The sequence below is a fragment of the Rhipicephalus sanguineus genome, chromosome 4 (assembly GCF_013339695.2).
Source record: "Rhipicephalus sanguineus isolate Rsan-2018 chromosome 4, BIME_Rsan_1.4, whole genome shotgun sequence".
NCBI classification, from domain to species: domain Eukaryota; kingdom Metazoa; phylum Arthropoda; class Arachnida; order Ixodida; family Ixodidae; genus Rhipicephalus; species Rhipicephalus sanguineus.
Window position 1 is genome coordinate 35,997,853 of NC_051179.1, and position 22,667 is coordinate 36,020,519.

The window sequence follows — 22,667 nt, forward strand, 5'->3', positions numbered from 1 at the left end:
GATCCCGTGAACCAGAGATGATCACTACCCGAAGGATCTGCTTCAAATGCAGTGGCGCAATACGTACGTCATATAAAATACAGGTATTTTTACAAAGCGCTGCTAGCGAGCAATACTTTAATCAAATACGTTCCGCGAACACAGCGGACGGTTACAATCTCGAAGGCAATTCGCAATGCCCATAGACTGTCACGCCACCGAGCGGAATTCAGGAGCGTCCTCTCGAGGAGGGTTAGTAGACGACAAAATGGCGGCACTATGCAGTCGCTCCCTTGTTCGGCTGTGCTAGCCTCAGTGTTAACGCTTTGGCAAGAAAGGAACACTACGACTTTGCATGTTCCCTGCATCAGTGAACAAACCGGGCCCTCCGTGACACGAGAAATCTGATTCGTTCTTGCGAGACGCGAAGTTTTCGTAAAAATACGTGGCAACTCGCGCTTTCAATGCTAGCCCACAGTGTACACATACTATCAGCTTCGCGAGGCTTTCTGTAGCCACGTAGGTAAGTTAAATGTTATCGTCTGACATATTCAGTTGAAGCTCACCCTGTTTTACTTGCATATATAATTGGTCAGTGTTTCTTGTAGTGCATGAGTCCCATAACACTGTACGCGGGAGGGAGGTCGCGCGGGCTCGCGATGTGCTCATGTATAACGGTATAACTGAGCGATCTCAAGTTGGCGATACATTAAAATAGGGCCTCTATTCTTTGTCAGCAAAGCGCTGTTACGAATCGTGCGAGCGACGTTTCAATCATTCGAGGACGCGTCTGCTCGACGCCTTTCGTGGAGCGAACGCTTTCCATCCACGCCGTCCTTCGCCAGTGTGTTGGGTTTCATAGCCACCGCTGCGCCGCTTGTTTTTGTACGTTTGTTGATAGGTGGCAGCACACTGCAAGCGATTTGCTTGTTGACCGGTCTGAGAGCAAAACCAGCAAAACGTTCTCCGCGCCCAGACGTCTAATTGTAAACGTGGTGACGCGGAGTGGTCGAAGTCGTTCGGCGGAGGAAATTCTTCAGATTGCTTTCAGCAGTGATGTTGAAAGAAACCATTTTGACGACGAGGATTTTTCACTGGACGTAGAAGACTGTGAAAGCACCGAGAGTGACAGCGACGATGAACCACCAGCTGCTAACTCACGAGGAGCGAGTTGCACTTCACGTCCCCTCGTGCGTTAATGTTCTTTCACGTTCGTAAGTCACTTTGATTGTATTTAATGTATAATATCCTTGAGCGAGATCAAAATAAAAGCATAGTTCCTCTTGTGCATTGCATGTATCACAATTATTGTGGATATTATGGAGCGCCGCATGCTGCCAACACGCTCGAGCTCGACCAACGAAGCGAAATGGTTAGAGCGGTGGAACGTGCAGTCACGGCCACAATCCACGCCTCTCGGCGAACTTCTTCGACGTTGCGAAAAGCATACGTGTTTATTCTTTTCGATATTCATGTTTCGATCGTGCTGATCGAACCTGCAACATGCCAGTGAAGTACACACGGCTAGAGTCTCAGATGGCTGTGGCACAAGCGCTACTGAATGGCATGTTAAATGCTTGTGTTCCGCTGAAGACGTAACTCCGCGTTTTCGACAGCGCAAGTAATGACAACAGGGTATTATCACAGAACACTTTTATGTTTGCAAGCCATCATCACGCGCAGCAGCGATGGCGCTACTCGCTGGCGGCCTACTACAGCGGCAAATCCGTCAGGCAGACTCGGTACGTACTACCTCGGAGTGCCGTTCCGCTCATACGTCAATTCTAGTTCATACAGGTTTATGTAGCACGCACAGGATTTCGCAAAGCATCGTTATGCACGGTAACGGAGCTGAAACATAACCTTTCACTTCGCAGCAAATAATTAGGTGGCGAGTACTTAGCACTTTCCATGGTTTGGGAAAGTATTTTAGTCTCATATCCATTTCAGCGCAGCTCATGACTTCATCCGGTGAAAGTGGCACGGTCCGTACGTCCGCACGTCCTATCTGTTCCTATGCTAACAAACGGGTTGACCCTCCTCCTGGCGCCATATTGAAAAGCACGGCGCGCCACCTATAGTTCGTGGGCATTGCGAATACCATGCGATTCCTTACGAGACACAGGCCAGGGAAGTAATTGAGTGAAGGTCTCACGACGTGTATCGTCTTAGGGCGTTCTGAAATAAACCGTTTGGTTATATAGTCCACGGCCACACCCCACAAGTGATCCCATGGTTCCAAGATAAGCGCATTTCCGCATTGGCAACGTTTGCACGCAGAGAGAGCCATGTCGTAAGCTTCATCTTACGGACGAATGTGATCCGGAAGTGCGCAAAAAAAAAATGAAAACAGTGGAGGGAAAAATTGACGCATCTAATAAATGCACTTCCACATTGGCACGGGGAGCAGCTGGTGAAAACGAAAGCGGTAATCCTGGCAAATTTGAAGGCATTGTGTGTAAGTGCGGATGCGGCGAGCGCAGAAAATTGTTTCTTGGGGCTATGGGCTTTGCGTTGGCACGTTCTTGCTTAGCTTTTATTTTTCTGTGAAGCTTCCTGTACTTAAAATTTTCAGCCTTTTATCCGTTTCACTAAAGACCAAGCGGTCTTTGAGAAAAGGTAAAAGCGTTATCGCCTACGATAACCGTGTCCATCGCAGTGCAGTAAAGAGACTTGAAGAAAATTGCGAGATGGAATTGAAAATACAACAAATGTTTGGCCACGAGATGTATATGCTACTGCTACAGCGTATAAAAACATCTAAGCGTAAAGGATATTTGTGGATTCATAGTTGTATTTCCTGGTGCTCCGTTTTGAGGTGAAACACGATTATAATGTTGATGACGATGATGCTAAACATGTCGACTTCTGCAAATGTGTTTTTTTAAGACACGAATATATTTTATACCGGCCTTATACAGAGAATCTACCAACATGACGGAAATGACGCTAATAACAGCGCACGATACTCCCCTAGCATGCCCGTTAGATGTCTCTTAAGTCCCTTCCTGCTTCTTCGTTAAAATTTGGTCCCGTCTTCGCTTCCCGACAAAAGCATGACACGATCAAATTTGGTAGATACTTGGTTGGGGCAGAATAAAAACTGACAGGGTCCATATGCACACACCTAAGACGACTGCAAGGCGAAAGCCACCTTCTTTTCCTTCTCAGTAGATGTACTGTTCCTGCCCCGGCACCCTCCGAAAACTTTCTGCACCTCACCTGGTTTTGCATTGCCTCCGTGATGGGCCCACCATTGACCAAGCTAAGATGCATGCGATGATGTCATCATGTGACGTCACGTCACGTGACATCACTGTGACGTCACCATGGCGTCACAAGTTTTCGCGATCTGTGACGTCATGATGATCTCATCACGTGGTGACGTTTTTTTAACACGAAAGTATTTTATGCCGGGGTCCACCAAGACTTCAATGACGTATTTCCGTCACGGAAATGACGTCGAAAAAATATACACGATCAGATGGCAAAGAAAAAAACTTCCGTCAACAGGCATCGAACCCACGACCGCTCGGTCCGCAGCAACAAATGCTGAGCACGCTATCCACTGCGCCACGGTCACTTTTTTCTTTCTTTATTGTACTGCGCCACGGACACAGACTCTAAAGGCTTTGCAAACGCGCCTTTTATATCTACCACTCTCTTAGTCGGCGGGGTGGTGTTGCCCTCTGGGAGCGGTAAAGGAAAGTAATACGTCATTACTGTGGCCTCCGCAATTAGCACCTGCAACGTGTTACACGTCCGTCCCATCGGCGCGTTTTCAATAGAAGCTCAATTTTGTCAATGCCTTAACACACCGCAAGGTGGCGACCTTAGCCAAGCGTCGTAAAAGCGTCGGCCTCGCTCACAGTTCTGCGACGCGCGCCTGACTCACCTGGCTGTAACGCCGCGTTCCCCGCTCACGCGCTCGCCCCTAGAAAAATCGCGGCCGGGTTACCGGGGCGGCACGACGCACTTTGCTTTTCCCTCTAGTCCGGCCGTGGTGTTCAATCACATTTTAACATGCCGCGAGATGGCGACCAAGTTCTGCGTCCAATATGCGACGCTCTTCTGGCTATGACACCTAGTTCTCTGATTACGCTTTCACCGTTAACTGTTACAGCTAACACGAGGGTTTGTTTAATCATTTAGCAGGGACGTTAGTCGTCGGGATGGAGATGTAGCACCAATCATCAAAGTGGGCACATCCACGTTAAACGGTGCTATAGCTGCCAGACATCAATGTACATTGTGTAAACTCCCTTATATCAATGTGCAGTAAACATTCAGTTACTTCTGTAAGGGCACGCTTTACTTTTGTGTTATTCCGATTCCTATGGCGGAGGGATCAACCATGTTTTTTTTAAATGCGAAGCATTTCTTAGCGAACTTCTGCGAGTTTGAGCGTATCTATCTATCTATCTATCTATCTATCTATCTATCTATCTATCTATCTATCTATCTATCTATCTATCTATCTATCTATCTATCTATCTATCTATCTATCTATCTATCTATCTATCTATCTATCTATCTATCTATCTATCTATCTATCTATCTATCTATCTATCCGCCTACGACTTTGTGCTCTCCTGGCCGTTTCGTTAATCGGATGTATACCAAAATTGGTATGGAATAACATGACCGTATTATGAACATAAATGACAGGTCATAACATGAAAATCATGACATGCATGTCATGAACAGCATGATTTACATTCGACGGCCTTGGGGCTCTTGCGGCCATTCCGTTAATTTCATATACACCAAAACTGGTATGACGTGACAAGAGTTCATGGCGAACATAATGACAGGTCCTAACGTGCAAATCATGACACGCATGTCATGTGCGGCATGATTTACATGACATGGTCTCGGGGCGCTCGCGGCCGTTTAATGAATGGATATATACGAAAACTGGTATGACGAGACATTTCGACATGACGAACATAACTGCCACCTGGTAACATGAAAATCATGACACGCGTGTCGCGCACGACATAATTTACATGCCACGCTCATGACGCGCTCGCGGCCGTTTCGCTAGGTTGATATACACCAAAATTGCTATTACGCGATGTGACTGTATGAAGAACATGAATAACAGGTGGCAACATGAAAACCGTGACATGATGTCATGTATGTCATGATTTACATGCCACGCTCATGGTGCATTCGTGGCCGTTTCGCTGGCTTGATATACACCAGAATTGGTATTGCGCAACGTGACTGTATGACAAACATATATGACAGGTGGTAACTTGAAAATTATGATATGCATATCATTTACGGCATGAATTACATGCCACGCTCATTGTCCGATCGCGGCCGTTTCGCTAGCTTGATATACACCAAAATTGGCATTGCGTGACGCGAATGTATGACGAACATAAATGACAGGTGGTAACATGAAAACCATGGCATGCATGTCATGTATGGCATGATTTACATGCCACGCTCATGGTGGACTCGCGGCCATTTCGCTCCTTCGATATACACAAAAATTGGTACTGTGCGATGTGACTGTATGACGAACATAAATGACAGGTCCTAACTTGCGAATTATGTTATGCATGTCATGTACGGTATGATTTACATGGCACTGTTATATTGCGTTTCCGGCCGTTTAGATAACTAGATATATACCAAAATTGGTATGGCATGACAGGAGAGCGTGATGATCATAAATGACTGGTCATGCAGTGTATATACCAGAATATACGTTTCATTGGCACGGTATATACCATATTGTGCATGCACGCGTGCATATGGCAAACATGCGATATATGGTGACCTAGATGCCATAGCATGAATGATTTCATTTGGCTCAAAAATAAACAAAGCGATGTATGCAGCTCTTTGCTGGCTGCTTCGCATTACATCGATTCCCACAGTGCGTGGGATCTGCCGGATTTTTATTTAATTATTTATACAAAGATGGTTACTCGAAACAAGTTTGAGGACAACGGGAAATGTATGTCGGTACCTGAAATGCCCCTTACATTCTCTCATTATACGCACTTTCAAGGTCAATACAGGTGAGACTGAAATGTTTTCATAGATGAAATTGCGTTTTTCACCTCCTGTACATGGAGTGTGAAGTCATCGGCCACATAAACCATGCTGGAAAGATTTCATTTCTTGGCGCGACACCATACGCAGAGGGAACAACCACTACGTAACCAAGAAACAATCCACATGCGCGAGCCATGAAACAGTGTTACGCCGATAGAGAGAAGGGGAAAAAAAAAGAGACCTAAAAAGGCAGTAGATGAACCATGCTCCTTGTCTATCGGATTCTTCTCACGTTGTGCGAGAATACGAACGTGATGTAGAGGACATAAACAGCACGAAGGGTACATTGATGCATGCCGCACAAAAGGCATATGCGCCAGCGATAGTACTACGACACAAAGTACGGGATACGCACCAAGGGAGCAAACACTAAAGGAAAACAAAATAGGGAAGGAGTTAGTGTAACGGAAAATGCCCTGCCGGCTTATGAAATGCAGTCTTCCTCCTACGACTATCATGTTTCCGCATTCATGACACGTGGTTAAAGGCGAGGGACGCTGCCGTTTAGCCTTAGTGTATACGTGTTTGTTACGCCTTATCCCCTGAAGGATTGTGACCTTTTTCGTCACGCAACGCTCACCATTCGGCCCCGTCTTAGTTACATATGATCGATCCCTTTTCCTATATGATCCGCTGGCGTAGCATCGGCGATGCCCTTGCATGGCCACAAAGGGGGTTTTTCGTATCAGGCGCTGTGCAGCCCTGATTTACTGCGTATTCGGCACCCTTCTTCCGAGGTTCATATATTATTCATGACCGCGGCGGCAAACCACCCAACCTTCTAACCAAGTCACAGATGCAGTGGCACAAGGAAGAGAAGCATTCACCGAGCCGTGTAATGAGATAGCCGCACATTCGCAGCACCGGAGCTTTGAAGTGAGCTCGAGTCTCTTCTAGGCAAAGCCAAGTTTTTGAAGGGAAGGGTGGTAACTATCATGGAATGAGTTTCCTTAGCGCTTCCTCGGAGCCTGTTATAAAAGAGGATCGCGCAAGCTGATAGGAACAGCTCACTACGCGAGAATGAAAGTAATGAAAACGACAGCGCGAAATGAATAAATTAACGCATGTAGGCGGGAAGAAAACTTGGAGGACGCTTGAGCCTCGCCTTCTAGTGTAGAACGCGATAGCGTAATCGGGCCTCGTGCGCATCGCTTTCTCAATTGCTAGGCTAACTTCGGTTCTTGGTGGATGCCTGAACCGTGCCGCGAGGAAACGAACGTCTGTGCGCGTAACATTGGCCGTTTCAAACTACCCTAGGATGCCTACTGCAAGTACAGTTGCGCAGTGCCTACTACGCCACAGTTCTTCCATTTGCGAATCAGCGAAGGGTCCACTATGCGTCCGTAAGGCAACACGCGAATCTACGCAGCTGCTAACTTTGTTGATGCTTTTGCAGCTGAAGATGATTAAATATGTCTGAGCGCTTTGTAACGGGCGGGCCTTCCAAACACCCGACCGTTGCGCAATTCACATGTTTTGACGCCTGGCGTCATTCTACGCTTCTGTCACGCAATATTGCATGCGTTAAGGAGACTCCTCCCGCTCCATCCCATTCATATAGTGTTTTTTCCCGAAGCAGCTTCAAGCAATGGCATGGCTCTGTGGCCGAACACATGCTCGCTACGCAGAAGGCCTGGGTTCAATTCTTACTCGAACTGAAGATTTTTATTATTTATTTTATTTGCATCTTTCTCAATTTTTCGGTCACGGACAACGTTGATTTTTCGCTCACAACCAACGACACCGACACCGACACCCACACAGGAATTTCTGCGAAACGAGCTCTTTAACGCTACCGCGTTAACAAGTGAACCTTTGTCACACCAACGACAAGGCTGCGTCTAGTCGGTACGTGAATAGCGGCCGTAAGAAGATACAGTGAAACAACCATGCGGACAGGATATGACGCAACAAAACGCGGCGAATACAATATAAGAATGCTCGACAACTGAGCAGTAGAAGCAAAATTCTATAGTGGATGGTGTTCGCGACATTCACCAATTTCGTCTTACACATAGCATGCCAAACAAAGCTTACGCCCTCGATGCCTGGCAGTAGGCACCAAAAAGCCTAGTAGGTAGATTTTGTCCGTTTAATTGTTTCATGTGAAAAGGACTTGTAACGGCTCTCACATTTGCTCACATCTCCGAGCGCAGCAGACTACTGCCAGCAGTTACCTCTAGTCTTTCGCACTTAAGTATTTTGTTCACACTCCTAAACACACATTCTGAACGAGCTTGTACCCCCCTCCCCAACCCCAACACCAACACCAACAACAACAACAACAACAACAACAACAACAACAACAACAACAACAACAACAACAACAACAACAACAACAACAACAACGACGACGACGACGACGACGACGACGGCGATGACGATGGCGATGGCGACAAATAAGATATACGTATGCCAACGCGACATGCTTCCATCTCACTTGGTTTCTGCCTCTGCCGCTTCTTTCAACTGGAGCTGTCGACTAAAATAGAACGGCAAAGTCTGTAAAGAAAAAAAATAAATAACAAATAAAACAGAGCACAGCTGAAGGTCGGCTCCTCGTCATTGGCTTGTTCGCTCTTGCGGAGGATCAAAGCAAGAGAGCAACGCTGTCGTCGTTTGATCGGCACAACCGGTACAGCGGGCAGGAAAAGCACGGTTTCTCTGCACACTGTCACCTAATGAGAGGCACGAATGTAGCACGGCCGCCTATGGCATAGAGTGACAGGCCCTTTTGCGAGAAAGATCGAGGAAGGAAGAAACAAACAGTCTCACTATAGTGACCTTTGTAGTCTGTCGCACTCGAAGAGGACGGAAAACTCATTTGCTTCGCATTGATCCCTATCCTATACGCTTTTGCACGAGAGGACTTCAATTGGGAGCTGGCGACGTTAGACTATAGCTGTATGCCTGACACGCTACTTCGTGTGTTTGATTAGGACCGGTTCACATAAAGGGAAGGGGTGAAGGAGTGTTGTCCCGGTGCATAAATTAGCGCTGCAGCGGCCACAGGGCAAACGCACGGATCCTACCACGCATACGGAACCTCTACGCCGCCGTCGAAAGCAATGTCGAGTAGCACGGTTTCAAGAGTTCCAACTTATTTTTTCCGCACGACGAAGCAGTGCGAAAGTGATTGAGCCCGTGTAGCGTGCGCGTTGTAGCGTTTCATTCGGCTACCCCTCTATCATAACCTGATGGACCTCGACAGAGATACGTGAATTCAGTGTATGAATATGTCTGCTATATATCTGAAGTTGTGGACGAAGGGGGCGTGGTTTCCATATTTCGGTAGATTTCTCGCTCGAAAATCTCGATTTGTTTTGGAAACGGACACTGCAAGTTTGTTTACTTGTTTCAGCAGCTACTTCATTTTTTTTTTCTTTCGTCATACAGAGTTGGAGTGTGTACGGTAACCCACGTGTGTTATACAGCAGGAATACTTCGAAGAAAACGCGCACAGCTTGTCGTTTCCCATCTCAAATTCATCTTTGTCGTTAATGATACTCTTCATTTATCAAACTCCTCTTATTATCAGCTCTGAAGCGCACTTGATAATTAGCATAAGAGTGGGAAAACTGCCAGCAGCGTTCTCATGACCACAAGGTCTGCATGCAGCAAGCGACACATCTCCTCCTTGCGCTCCGGTGGAACAGTTAACCATGCGAAACAATTAGCACTTTTCAGGAGTCAAGTATAGGACAGCACACATACTACTGAGAAAACACCACGCATCACTTACATGCAGTTTATTTCAAAGAACGTAAACTAACGTGTCAGTACGCCGCAAAATGCATAGCGACTGACCGATATGAAAAGGTGATTCCTAAACGCAACAAGAAACAAAGAGAAAACAATGCATCGCCAACGAAAATGAGCAGGATAACAAAGACGTTCGTGTGTATATTGTTCAACTTCGTGTCAACATCCACAAGAAGGTCACGTGACAGTTAGCATCAGCGTTAGCATCACTGCTGCAATGACAAGCTTATGAATGGCAACTGCAGACGCGAGTAGATTTTAGGAAATATCGCCGAAATATCGCGCACATATGTTTACAGCGGCACATTTTCTTTTTTGTTTATTTAAATGCTGTTTGCTTACGTTGTCACCACTGACGCCTTTGGCGCACAATAGTGGTTCGAATTATTCGTTTTCTATTGCGAAAAGAACTTGCCCTTATAGGTCATAGTTCTTGATGTGTATATTATAGCGTTACAATTGCTCCATATAGCTACCGCAGAAGTTCAGGTATATGTTTCAGTGTAGGTTCACGGTAGAGCAGCGAAAAGGATAAATTGTTTTAGGGTTGAACCCGCCGCGGTGGTCTAGTGGTTATGGTGCTCGACTGCTGACCCGAAGGTCGCGGGATCAAATCCCAGCCGCGGCGGCCGCATTTTTCGTGGAGGCGAAAATGCTTGAGGCCCGTGTACTTTGATTTAGGTGCACGTTAAAGAACCCCAGGTGGTCGAAATTTCCCGAGCCCTCCACTACGGCGTCCCTCATATAACCATGTCGTGGTTTTGGGACGTAAAAGCCCAACAATTATTATTATTAGTTGTTGGGTTGAAACAACGTGCTGTTAAAGGTCGTATTCATTATTTTGAAGCTTTGTCATTAAATGTTTCTTACAGAAGAAATACCTATACCCACAGTCCTTGCAGACGCTACGAAACACGTTAGGTACGCTCAAAACGTAGCTCTACAGTTGATAATAGGATTTGAGGTGGCGAGGAAATTCGCAAGTAGTAATCATTGCTAATCACTGCGACAGCCTGCGTTATTTTCAGCGTAAGAAACAGAAGAATTTGTATCGTTCTGTGGTGACGGCGGGGCCTTAGACCTCTGACGATAAGCAGCAGTGCTCCCGGTTCGCCTGTCGCCAATGATTAGTGCCTGTGGATACATGCAAATGCAAGTATAGAAGCACAGATCCCTCCTCTGAGTGGTGCGTGGCCGGCTAAAATCAGCACAGGGGTCCGCGCAATATTTATCATGAAGAACATGCCTTAGGAACACGCATGCGTGAGCACACTCACCTTCTCCCCTCCCGCACACGTGCGCACACACACACAAAATGAATTACAGTGAACCCTCAGATATCCCCGCTACACTCCGTTTGATAAAGCGCTAGACAAGAACAAAAAAAAAAGAAAACCCGCTAACTCTTTGCAAGGCCTAATGAGCCCACCGATAACGCAACTAGGCAAGATCACTCAGAGATTGGTCAGCATTGCTTTAAACGCACGCGTAACCTTCTCACGAATTGGGAGAGCACGTGGATGACCTGCTCAAGGAAAAAAAAATAAAATAAAGGTGCAGTTTTTTTCGGAAAGGCGATGCGTTGATGGCGAATAGTAATGCACCGGAGAACCACACGAAGACACGGTCCGTAGTTTTACCAGACCTTACATATTGCAGTAAACCTTCACTCACTAATTAACAAACGCGCTTATAAGTTGTTGAGATGATTCGCCAACAAGTCCACATTGCAACCATTTTAGTCATTTCATTCCTCACTTTCGTGCCTTCCTTTTTCTAACTCACTGGACTATGTCCCTAACATCACTCCTCAGCTTTGTAATCTTTCATTCATTGGGAAGGTTGCCCTTAGACACTGGTGTAGCAAGGGGAGGGGGGGATTCAAACACTCCCCACCTCCTCCAAAAATTCTCACTTTTGCATGTGTATGTATACACGCGCACAACAAACACACGCACGAACATACATAAATATTGCTAACCCTCCTCCCCCCTTCTCCCTGAGAAAAAAAACATTTCTGACGATGCTTAGACAAAACATAGTTCGCAAAACAAAACAAAATACGTGTCGCACGTAAACGAAAAAGTTAGTTGCGCGCGCATTAAAGTCTAGTAAGGATCGGTTGAACGGTCCATGAATCTAACTTAGCGAGTCAGGAGGGCAGGGCGACTCGGACGATGACCGGTTGCCCTGCTGCGGGGAGGATGCGCTTTTTTGTAGCCCCGGGCACGAACACAGCAAGGCTGTCACGTACACTTATTGCTGTCACTGCAGCCTACTAATTCTCCCACGGACTTTCGGTTCCCCCGCCTGTCTCGCTATATCTCTGGCATCATCTATAAAGCTGGAAGTGACGGTGCCCAATTCAGAGCGACATATATTCGCGCGAAGAAGCGGGACACGCTATAAGGCAGGCAGCTGGATATAATTGTGACTCATGGCGCTCGCGCACGGAGGCCCCGAAACCGTGAACCGTTCACGAGCACTCACGAGGCAATAAGTGCAACCCCCCCCCCTACCGCCATCTTCCGCAAGATCACATTGTATATTTTTCATACACTGCCGCAATATTTCAGTAGGACAGAACAGCCGTTAACCCTAAATTAGGCCTGTCACTTTGATGCCACATTTGTTTTATCTGTTTTGAGATATACGAAGTTTCGAGGTACATGCTAGCCGCCGCTGCCATCGTGGAACTGATTTTCCACGTTTGGGAAGCGCTGCGCCAAACCCCATTGCTGTTGTGAGTTGGCGTGCCAGGGGGGGGGGGGTGGTATGGGGGTTAACCCTCCTCCCCCACCCCTCGATTTCTATAGATTTACATTTTGTATGTGTATGGTGCTTGTTCACTCCCGAGTTCGCGACCAAATAAACGTCGTTCCAACCGAGACGTCATAATATATGCGCACACATACTAACACATGCCCAAAAATACATAAAGAAAGGTCAGACCTTCCTCCCCTTAAGAAATGTTTGGCTACGCCCCTGGCTGTTGTCATCAGCCATTCCCCTTACAGACGAAAGTGCCACCCAGATGTAAAAAAAAAAAAACAGTTAGCCCAGTTAGCCGCGTATGCATAATGTAGAAATGAACGAAGCGGCTGTTTGGGCTAGTCGGTCAAGCATCATCACCGGTGTAGAGCGCGAAAGTTAGAACAGGCACAAAGAAATACTCGGACGAGTGCAGACTTCCAACAGAATTTCATTATCGAAAGCATCGAAATATGCGTGCACAAATAAAACAGAGGCGCTGGTTATCGCGAGCAAACCAGATATCTCAGGTAGGAGAATTATTCTTGACGCATCCCAAATGTAAGCCATCCATTGCTCCGTCCGATAAGAGTTTCTGGAGAGCCTCATGTGTTTTCTGCGGCATTTTTAACTCACTCAGCAATGCTTCTTTCCTGCTGTTTAGACATTTCTTACGTTTAAGCTTCTACTCCTTTAGTCATCTGGTTTGGTCGCGATAACCAGTGCCTTTGCTTTCCTGTACACATGATTCGCCGTTTTCGACAATATAATTTTAGTTAGGAGTCAGCGCTCGTCTTTATTATTATCATTTTTTTGTCTCCTTTGTTAAATTGGCGCTGTACATCTTTGTATAAACGACATGTCTGATGAAGCTACTGCAGAGGCGATTCAAGAAATTTATTCTTTATGAACCATCGTTTATATAATCTTCGAATTTGCTACTTCTGCACTTTATCCTCCACAGCATATCTCCGCAAAGCGCCAAGGGAAAGTGCAAAGTAGATCGCCGGCATCCGCTGCAGACGCAGAAGTGGAGCGCGACCCGCCGCGGTGGTCTAGTGGTTATGGGGCTCGACTGCTGACAGCGAAGGTCGCGGGATCGAATCCCGACTGCGGCGGCCGCATTTTCTGATGGAAGCGAAAATGCTTGAGGCCCGTATACAGTTGAAACCCGCAATAACGAAATCGGCGGGGAAAGCACAAAATTTCGCTCTTGCGGGAATTTCGTTGGCGCGAGAATGCGGCAGAAAAGACATGGAATTTACAAAAAACACATTTTATTTCCAAAAGTCAGTAAGTTTGTCTTTTGCGGGCCTTACCATGCAGCAATTTCATGCATCTCGATCGGGAATCTCGTTTGCCACGGCACAAAGTTCACCCCATGCACTGGTCAGTGACGGCGGCACTGCGCTGTCACTAGTACCGTCATCAAGTGCACCTACAGGCGAACCTTCTTCTGGCTCCTCTGGATCAGCGCGGATCAGCGCAGAATCGTGGACAGCGAGCTGCACGCAACGCCGAATTCTTCGGCGATGTCAATTTTTTTTCCTGCCCTTTTCCACCTCACTGATGATTGCAGCCTTATCTTCCAGCGTGATGAACTTTCGCTTTTTTTGTTGGAGGCGGCATCTTCGCAGGCAGTGAAATCGGACGAAGCATTCGCAACACACAGTTCACGTTGCACCAAGCAACCAATCAAACGCTCCACAAATGGCTCCACACGCGACCATGTGCGCGCAAAGGCGACAAGGCCAAACACAGAGCCAAGCCAACGAACGAGACTCCATGAGGAATGTGGATTTGGCTACGTAGTCCGCGTTAACGAGCAGGTGTTTCGGCAAGCTATCATCATCATCATTGTCGCCAATTTATGTTTTTTTGTAAACAATGATGACGGCTGCGATATTTTTGCACAATTTAAGTGTAGCATGAATGCATTTCAGCAGTTTTCGAATGTAGTTAATGTTGCGAGAGTAGATTATTTGTGCACTCGTGTTTTAAAAATTTCGTTATTGAGGGACTGCGGTATGAATATCTTTCGTAGTCGCGAGTTACGAAATGCATTGACTCCTATGGGCGTTCGCCGGTGCTCCGAAAATATTTCGTTGCGGTGAGAATTTCGTTCCCTCGGGATTTCGTTATCGCGGGTTTCGACTGTACTTTGATTTAGGTGCACGTTAAAGAACCCTAGGTGGTCCAAATTTCCGGGGCCCTCCACTACGGCGTCTCACATAATCATATCGTGGTTTTGGCGCGTTAAATTCCAGAAATTGTTATATTAGGAGCTGGCATGCCAGGTTCTTTAGCTGGGGCGAAGTCCCGCGCCGTAAGCGTAACCTTAGTTCTAGAGGCGACCGCTACAGGCGCAGCTCGCGCGAAAGAGAAGTCTTCTTCCTCTTGTTCTTCGAGCGCCTTGACGATGATAATATCGCAGGCAAAACCCGATTATCTCCGAGCCAGCTCCTCAATCACCATTCACTTCGTGGATATGGCGTGATTTTGTTTATTAATTATTAGAAATGGAGCGCTTTGAGCACTTACATTGCCTTTATATGTATTATTCACCGTAGGCATACAAGTGATGGCTGGTGTATACCGTGCAACCCCGGTGCAAAGCCTGCGAGTCGCAGTACTCCGGATAGAGACAATTCCTACGCCAGAAAAAGAGTGTGCGGTCGAAACCAATGGCAAGTTTGCATCACCGAAGCGCCGAGTGCTCGTAATTTCTAATAAATAATAAAGCGAAGATCAAGCACCTCAAAGCGCTCGCAACTTACACGGCTGAAAAGCAATTCTGCACCACCTTGAGGCCCTGTATATGGTTTCGCAACTAACAGAGCTGATGTACCAAGCCCTGTGTGGTTACCTGGTATGGCACGTCGATAGCTTGCCACTCATCTCCCAGACAGAAACCGTTCGTGCGTGAGGGCGTTGAGACATTGTCTTCCGAGAGTCCCGTATGTTGCGAAATGCGTCACGTAAGACATTGCTTTTTAGATGACGCCAGTTTCGCAACGCAGCTTTTTTTTTTCTTCTTCACAGACGACTTAGCCGTATTGTTGTCACCAGGGGTGCTATTCTGGACTTCCGCCATTTTCTGTCAAATTTGACGTAGGCGTGACGTGTACACAATGATGACGCAAACGCATGAAATGCTTGCGAAACGTGACGTGAAGGGGACATAAGATGCAAAGAAACGTGCAATTAAATAGTATTTTGTATCTGAAATTGTTAATGTAACAACAAAAAAATAAAAGAAAAGTGAAGCGTTTAGTTTTAAAGTTGTGAAGCAGACGATAACGTCTGCAATTTAGCGCCATATTTGGAGATGAGCGACAAAGCCATAGTAACTTTTTTAGCCAATAAGCTAGCCAGCCAAGCCAGCGTCAACATTGTCGACATCGTTATTTCGCTGGTTGTTTTGTGTAGGTGTTCTGTGGTTATGTCGGCAGATCGTGAAGAGTGGGCCGCGATGTTGCATTTTTTTACCGATCGTCCCTGTATGGGGAGGGTGGTTTGCAACTTACTACCGGAGGTACGATGGGAGCCGTGACAGACGATGACAGAGCGCCTTTACCGCCTGGGCCCCAGCAGCAGGCCGCCGCCGGAGTGGCGACGGCTCGAGCTCGAGGCGCGGAATGACGGTGCAGTCAGGTAAGCTTGCGTTTCACTCGGGTGGTGTTGAAGTTTCAGCTATGCACATACTTATTGCAGGAGAACAGGCGGATGGCCGTTCGATTTGGCGACGCACGTTTCGGTGGACGACGCCCGCATCGTTACAAGTATGCGTGTCGACCCCGTCTTGGGCTGCGGTGGCCCTTCGTTCCCAGGGCCCGCGGTGTCCAGAAGCGCTATAAGGAGCTGCACAGCATTGCAAGTATTAATAATGCCCCTTCTGTTCCTTCTGTCTTTTTTGTTGCGGTGGCTGTTCCGCGTCTACTTTATCTTAAGTAATGTGCCAACTAGCCCAACAGCCAGCTGAGTTATTTATAATGTCTCCGATGCGCGAAGTATCTTCCTGAACTGTCGTGATCATTAAGATGGTGCTATATGTTTTGCTGAGGATGCGTAAGGACTACTGTAAGTAAAAGTTACAATCATGTAAATATACATAAGCAGAAGCAATAAGAGTTAAGTTTCAGGACTTCACGTTACGCGCGATCAGTTGAATCTGAAAGATAAAGTCTAGGCGAATCTCAATCCACAGAAGTGATGCACCTCCGAAGGTGTTAACTGTGGAAGGTACTTCCACGTTGCTTACAACGTAAGGATAAGAAGTGCATAATGGCCAAAATAAAGAAGAGGAATTGTAGCATTTCATGCAGTTGATGTTACATTGGACTGGCAACACTAAGAAGTGCACAAACTGCATTCAAAGAGATGTCTTTTATGCAGATGTGCTGGTTTCAAAACTGGCTGGTACAATATCAGAGGCATCCTTTGTTGTTGTTGGCAGCAGTGAATGATAAGACAATGATGTAAGCAATGAGACAACTTGACTGCTTTTTATTATTGCAAGGATGATGAATTGACTCACAATGATGAATTAACAGAAGAAGATCAATTGACTCACAATACATTATGAAATATCATGTATTACTCTTGCATGTAAACTTTTATAGTCCACCAGAGAAACCAGGACAGAAAGTAGCTACACAGTGCTGTGCCCACGTTGCCCCTTTCGGTACTGGTTCGTTTTGTGCCTATAAGCGTTTACATAGATTACCAACCATAGCAAGCTTGTGCTCTTGCATGTACGAGTGGCTACTACATGAATAGAGCTTTTGTACACACCTGCCAGACTCGTACAGTCATCACATGGGTTCGCATTGTGAATAAAGTGCCGAAAACAATGCTCTGGAATGGCATTCAATGTTGCATGCACTGCTGCAAAATAACACAGGCTGTTTACAGAGTCACTATGCTCTCAACAAACTAGTCCTGCTATGATTTGCGGCAGAAGCTGAGCATGCTTTTGCCTAACTGCTTGGTACAATTAGCATGCTCTCAATGAACGAACACAATGAAGCTTTTGTCAGAATACAATTTCTACAAGAACACAAGTACAGGGGATAGGTATAGGATCGAATACAATGCAAGTGGCTACTTTGTCATGAGAAACAGCAAGAGCTTCTTGTGTTTCACATTTCTGTGCACATCTCGCAGGAATGTAAATCCCATTACATCGAGTCGTGCCCAGCTGTGAACCACTACAGAGCGTGATCCTGCCTTTGCCTACCCGCCTGGTTCATGTCTACTGCAGCCGTATCGTCGCTATTGTTGCTGTAAAGGTCCGCATATTCTCATTCGAGTTCTTCAGTGCAAGGGATGTCGTCTGGCTCAGGCAGCTGCTGCCAAACACCGAGGTTGTGAAGCACGACGCAAACTGCGATGATCTTCGACGTGAAGAGTGGGCCATAGTACAGTGTTCTGTACCTCTGCAAGCACCGAAAGTGGGCCTTGAGGACTCCAGTGCACAGTTATACGACGCACCGCAGTGAAGAGTGGGTGCGGTGGAATCGGGCAGCAGAAGATCCTGCAGGATGTGCTCCAGGGATGGGGTTAAGCAGCCAAGGTTGAAGCGAGTATGCACTATCACCTGTGGAGGACAGTGTTCCAATTAGCATAATATGAATGTATACATGAATATGTACTATTCCTTTCTCACCTCTTTTAACTTATTCGAAGACATCGTGTCACTGATATGCACTGCTTTCCTTTTTTTTACAGCTAGACATATTCACAGAATTTCTTGTCTGGTTAGGTTACATAATTACGGCTTTTGAAATGCTCCAACGAAAAAATGGCTTTATCAACTCAATTCCTTCGTCAGGAGGAATGACAACGAAGCTACTGAACTGCAGCCCTTAACTTCTTTCATAGAGAAGAAGGGGCGAGTGACAGAAGGCGCATCTTCTTTGGTGGTAAGGGTGTTGTGCTTTCTTTTGATTGCATGGGACTGATGTGCGGCTGCAGAAGGTCAGCGCACTCAAGGCTTGGTTTCCCTTAGATTTTTTTTTGTGCTTAGGCCGTCAATGAAACGTGACAGCAGGTTTCTTTTGCAACCGTTTGAGTTGTTTTTAGTGCTTTTTATGAACCATGACTGAAATACCTTTGAGTTGTCAGTTGACTTATTTTATTGCTATATAGCACATGGCTGTGCTTGCTTATTTGTATTTTTTATACAAGTTGTCCTTTCTACACATAATTGTATTTATGAATGTACAACGTCTATGGCAGTTGTATTTGATGTATTCTTTTTTTTTAACATAGCCTCAGAGTGTAGCATTTTCTGTGTCATCGCATGCTTACTATTTATTATTTCACCACTTTATAATAAAGGATCATACAATCTCTTCATGAAAGTTTATTTCATGCTTGACCTTTCTATTGCACTATTAGTCTTTCCCATGACCATAGAAAGACAAGTTGCAATTATACACTGAGAGCAAGTCGGATTATTGTGTGCCGCCTCGGGTCTCAGTATGACTTGTTTTCTCAAATGTGTGCATGAGAGAATTTTTATTCAAGGGAACACGAGTGCCACTAAAGTAGATAGTGTTCGACCAAGGTAGCTGCCAGTAATAACATACGGGGCAGAAATTTGAACAAAGAGACTTGAGTAGTTAAGAACCATGCAACGTGTAATAAAATTACCATGAATAATGTTTTTGCTACACTGAGACACCACACAATCATTCTCACGCTTGCATACCAAGCAGCTATTCACCAACCTAGCCACGGCGTCCACTGCCCAGTCCTGGCTCACGGTGGATGTATTCCACATAAAGGCGTCGTGCACGGGCCCCGAATGCGAGGGCAGTCATCGGCAGGGTTGGTCACATACCTGCAGAGTGTTGTTTGCATTGGAAGGAAGTCGGCAACAGCAATACAACCAGCTACATGCAGAACAACTATAACTGTGTGGTCCAACGCACTTATTTCTCTCGAGTTGCTTTCGGAGCGCAGCTTCGACAGCTGTATCTTTCATTTCATATGTGGCAGTTACTGCATGACTGCATATCACTGTTTATGAAATTAGAGCGCAATCAGCACGTTTGATTTCCTTTCATGCATTATTTTTCTTAAAGCTACCACGATCAAATCTGAAGCTCGATGAACTTTTTATGGTGTCACGTCACCCCTGCCAAAACTAAATAGCGACGGAAACACCGTTTACCGCGACTACTGCGTTCTTTTCTATCACTGCAGTTGGAGCCACGGCAAATGTCGTTAAAATACTGGAGAGTGGCGAAAAGCTGTCTTTCACGTTCCTCCTTTGCATTCTACTAACGGCATGCGCGAGATTGAATAAGATGAAATTTGTTCTCACCACCATGACGCTGAGGGCGTAAAAGTTCTTGCGGCAAAAGTAAGCAGCCTTGTTGCCATCGTCCTCTTCATACGGCGCACTTATGCACACGAACGTGTCGTCGACCACCTCAACGCAGCCTTCAAATCTTGCATCTATGTGGACAAAGCCTTCCTTTTGGCAGGGAGGGCGATCCACTCATTGCCGAGGCGCTCGACGATCGCTTCCATGACAGCATGAATCGTGAGACCCACACTGGACTAGCTCGTCGCCACGTCCTCGTTGTTCGCGATCGCGTCGTGGTAACTGCCGGTGGCGAAGAAGCAAAGGGCGCAAAGCACTTGTAGCTCAACAAAAACAACAACAACAGTCATCGCTGTTCTCGTGTCCGTACGTCGCCTCTCCAGGTCCTGGCGAAGCTCCCCGCACAGCCATCGCACAGTGTCCTTCGTCAGCCGGCACCGCAGTTGAAACAATTGATCGGTCATCACAAAAACATCGCGGTACTCGCGGAATTCTCCTTCTTCCTGCAGCTCCAGCCACTACACAACAAAGGGCAGCGCCATTTTTCTTCGCTTATCTAGCGTTCTCTTGCGGCGAGAACCGCAAATTGGAACAAGCCAAATTAAACAATAACCTTTATTTTAACAAGCAAGCTTCACGTACAACACTTTATAATATTACTAACCGAAAACATGCTTGTAAAGTAACTCACGGAATGGCATCTACACATACGTATGTGAGGCTGCACATCGAACAAGCAACTCAATTTACAACAATATGGCGGCCAATTTTGGGCACTTCATCGTTCTCACATTTTAAGCTGCAAATTTGGCAGGATGCAACGTCACGCAACGTCAATTTGACGCTACAAAAAGTGAGATCCTGTGACGCAATGGGCGCCATCAGTGCAATGTCCAATCGTGTTGCAGACATGGCGGCTCTTCGTCATGCGAGCAGTAGTTTCGATAAACCGCAAGTTGACCGTAGGCACAGCTCAGTACCACATTTCGGTTTCGTTGTTTCACCCAAACCTTTATTTCTACATGACAGAGTACGGCGAAGCGTTGCTTCGGAAAAAATTTACTATTTTTTGGCACGTTACGTCATCGCGGATTCCTGTGTCGTAACGCCATTGCAGCGCCACAATGCGAACGACTTCGCGTGACCAATCAAATCATCAACATGGCGGAATTTGACAACATGGCGGAATTTGACAATGTCCAGAATAGCACCCCAGTTCGCTTCAGTGTTGGTACTTTTGCGGTATTGGTGGCTTAAACTGCCGTGTATTATCATCGGTCGACGTTTCACAATCGCGCCGCTCGATTACAAAAGTTTAGGAATGTATTTTTTTGGTTGTCAAGAATGTGCCTTAAAGGAAAGATACACATTTTTGCCAAGTTTGACAGGCTTTTAGAGTGACGCCGTGAGAAAGAGCGAAGCGAAGCTGAACATCCCCGAAACAAGGGCACACTTTTGCTACACACGTTGACGAGTGATTTCAGTAATCGCACGTCAACTATTTCGCAATCGGAAGCTCTCTAGAAGTTGTATCTTATCTGACGTGATGTGAGAACGCCTGGGACCATATCTATGAAGGATCACTTTTCTTCAATTTCTGTCCATTCACTTATCCGTCACGAGGCACTGGACCAGCTCGGCGATGGCGGGTCCGCGGTTTTGCTCAAGGCAGGCACAAGAAATATTTTGAAAAAAAAAAGCGTTAAAAAAACTAAAAAAATTATAGCGATGTTTCGATAACTGTTAGATACAGTTCATGTGCTCACGAGCAAGCTAATATTATTGTCAGCTAAACGTGCACAACGGGTACCGGACGCTCTGAATCCAATACCAGGAAGTCTTTGGCAGACGCAGTCTCTCGTCTAGTAATGCCAATTTGCAATGCGGTCAACATGAGTCCATTGTGCAGTGGGACATAATAGACCTGCGGTGCCGCATCTTGTACGTCCGTCAGAATGTATTCGCAAATCAGATTACGATAATTGAAATAGCGAGTTGTTGGGCTTGTTGGTTCAGCATTGAATTGAATTGAAATTTATTTCCCTCCTTTTTTTTACACTAAATTTGCAGACACTGTGTGGACCTATAGCTATAGGCTTGTTCGGGTCCAAAAAGTAACATTTTATAATATCCCTTTGGAAAAGCGTAACCAAAGAAAGGTTATATAATGTCGATTGTTGAATAAGGAATCAGTACAGAAACACTACAGTACCTGAAATAACCGCACAAAAGAAAACGCTATAACACAGGAAAGAACAAAAGCAAAACAAAAAATTACACCATCTTCCATTAAAGGAACCATGTGTGGGAGATGGTTCGCTTGAGCGGGAGATGATGTAATTTTTTTAGGAGCTGGCTCGCCAAGTCCCGCGCCGTAACCTGCATCCATCCATTCAAAGCGTCGTAGAACGCGAAGAGGAACGCTACGCGCGTCGTGTCTTCCCTCTAGCCTGGCCGTTAATTCTCACAGGTCGAGCGGGGAACGCGGTCGACAGGCGCGCGAGAGGGGGGGAGCGTAGGAGAGGAGAGGAGGGGGAGGAGGAGGATTCGCATGCGCAGTATGGGTGGTCACGCCGCACACCAGATTGAACTCCACCATAAGCTGCTTCGCATCTAAAAACACCTACGTACGTACTAAAAATGAAAATCAGTCTCATCTTGCGTAGAGGAGCGCAGGAGTGGTTCAGAAGGATGTGCACCTGTCCTGCGCACTTTCAGACTGAACCTAGGGCACAAAGACAAGAAAGAAGACAATACTGTCTTT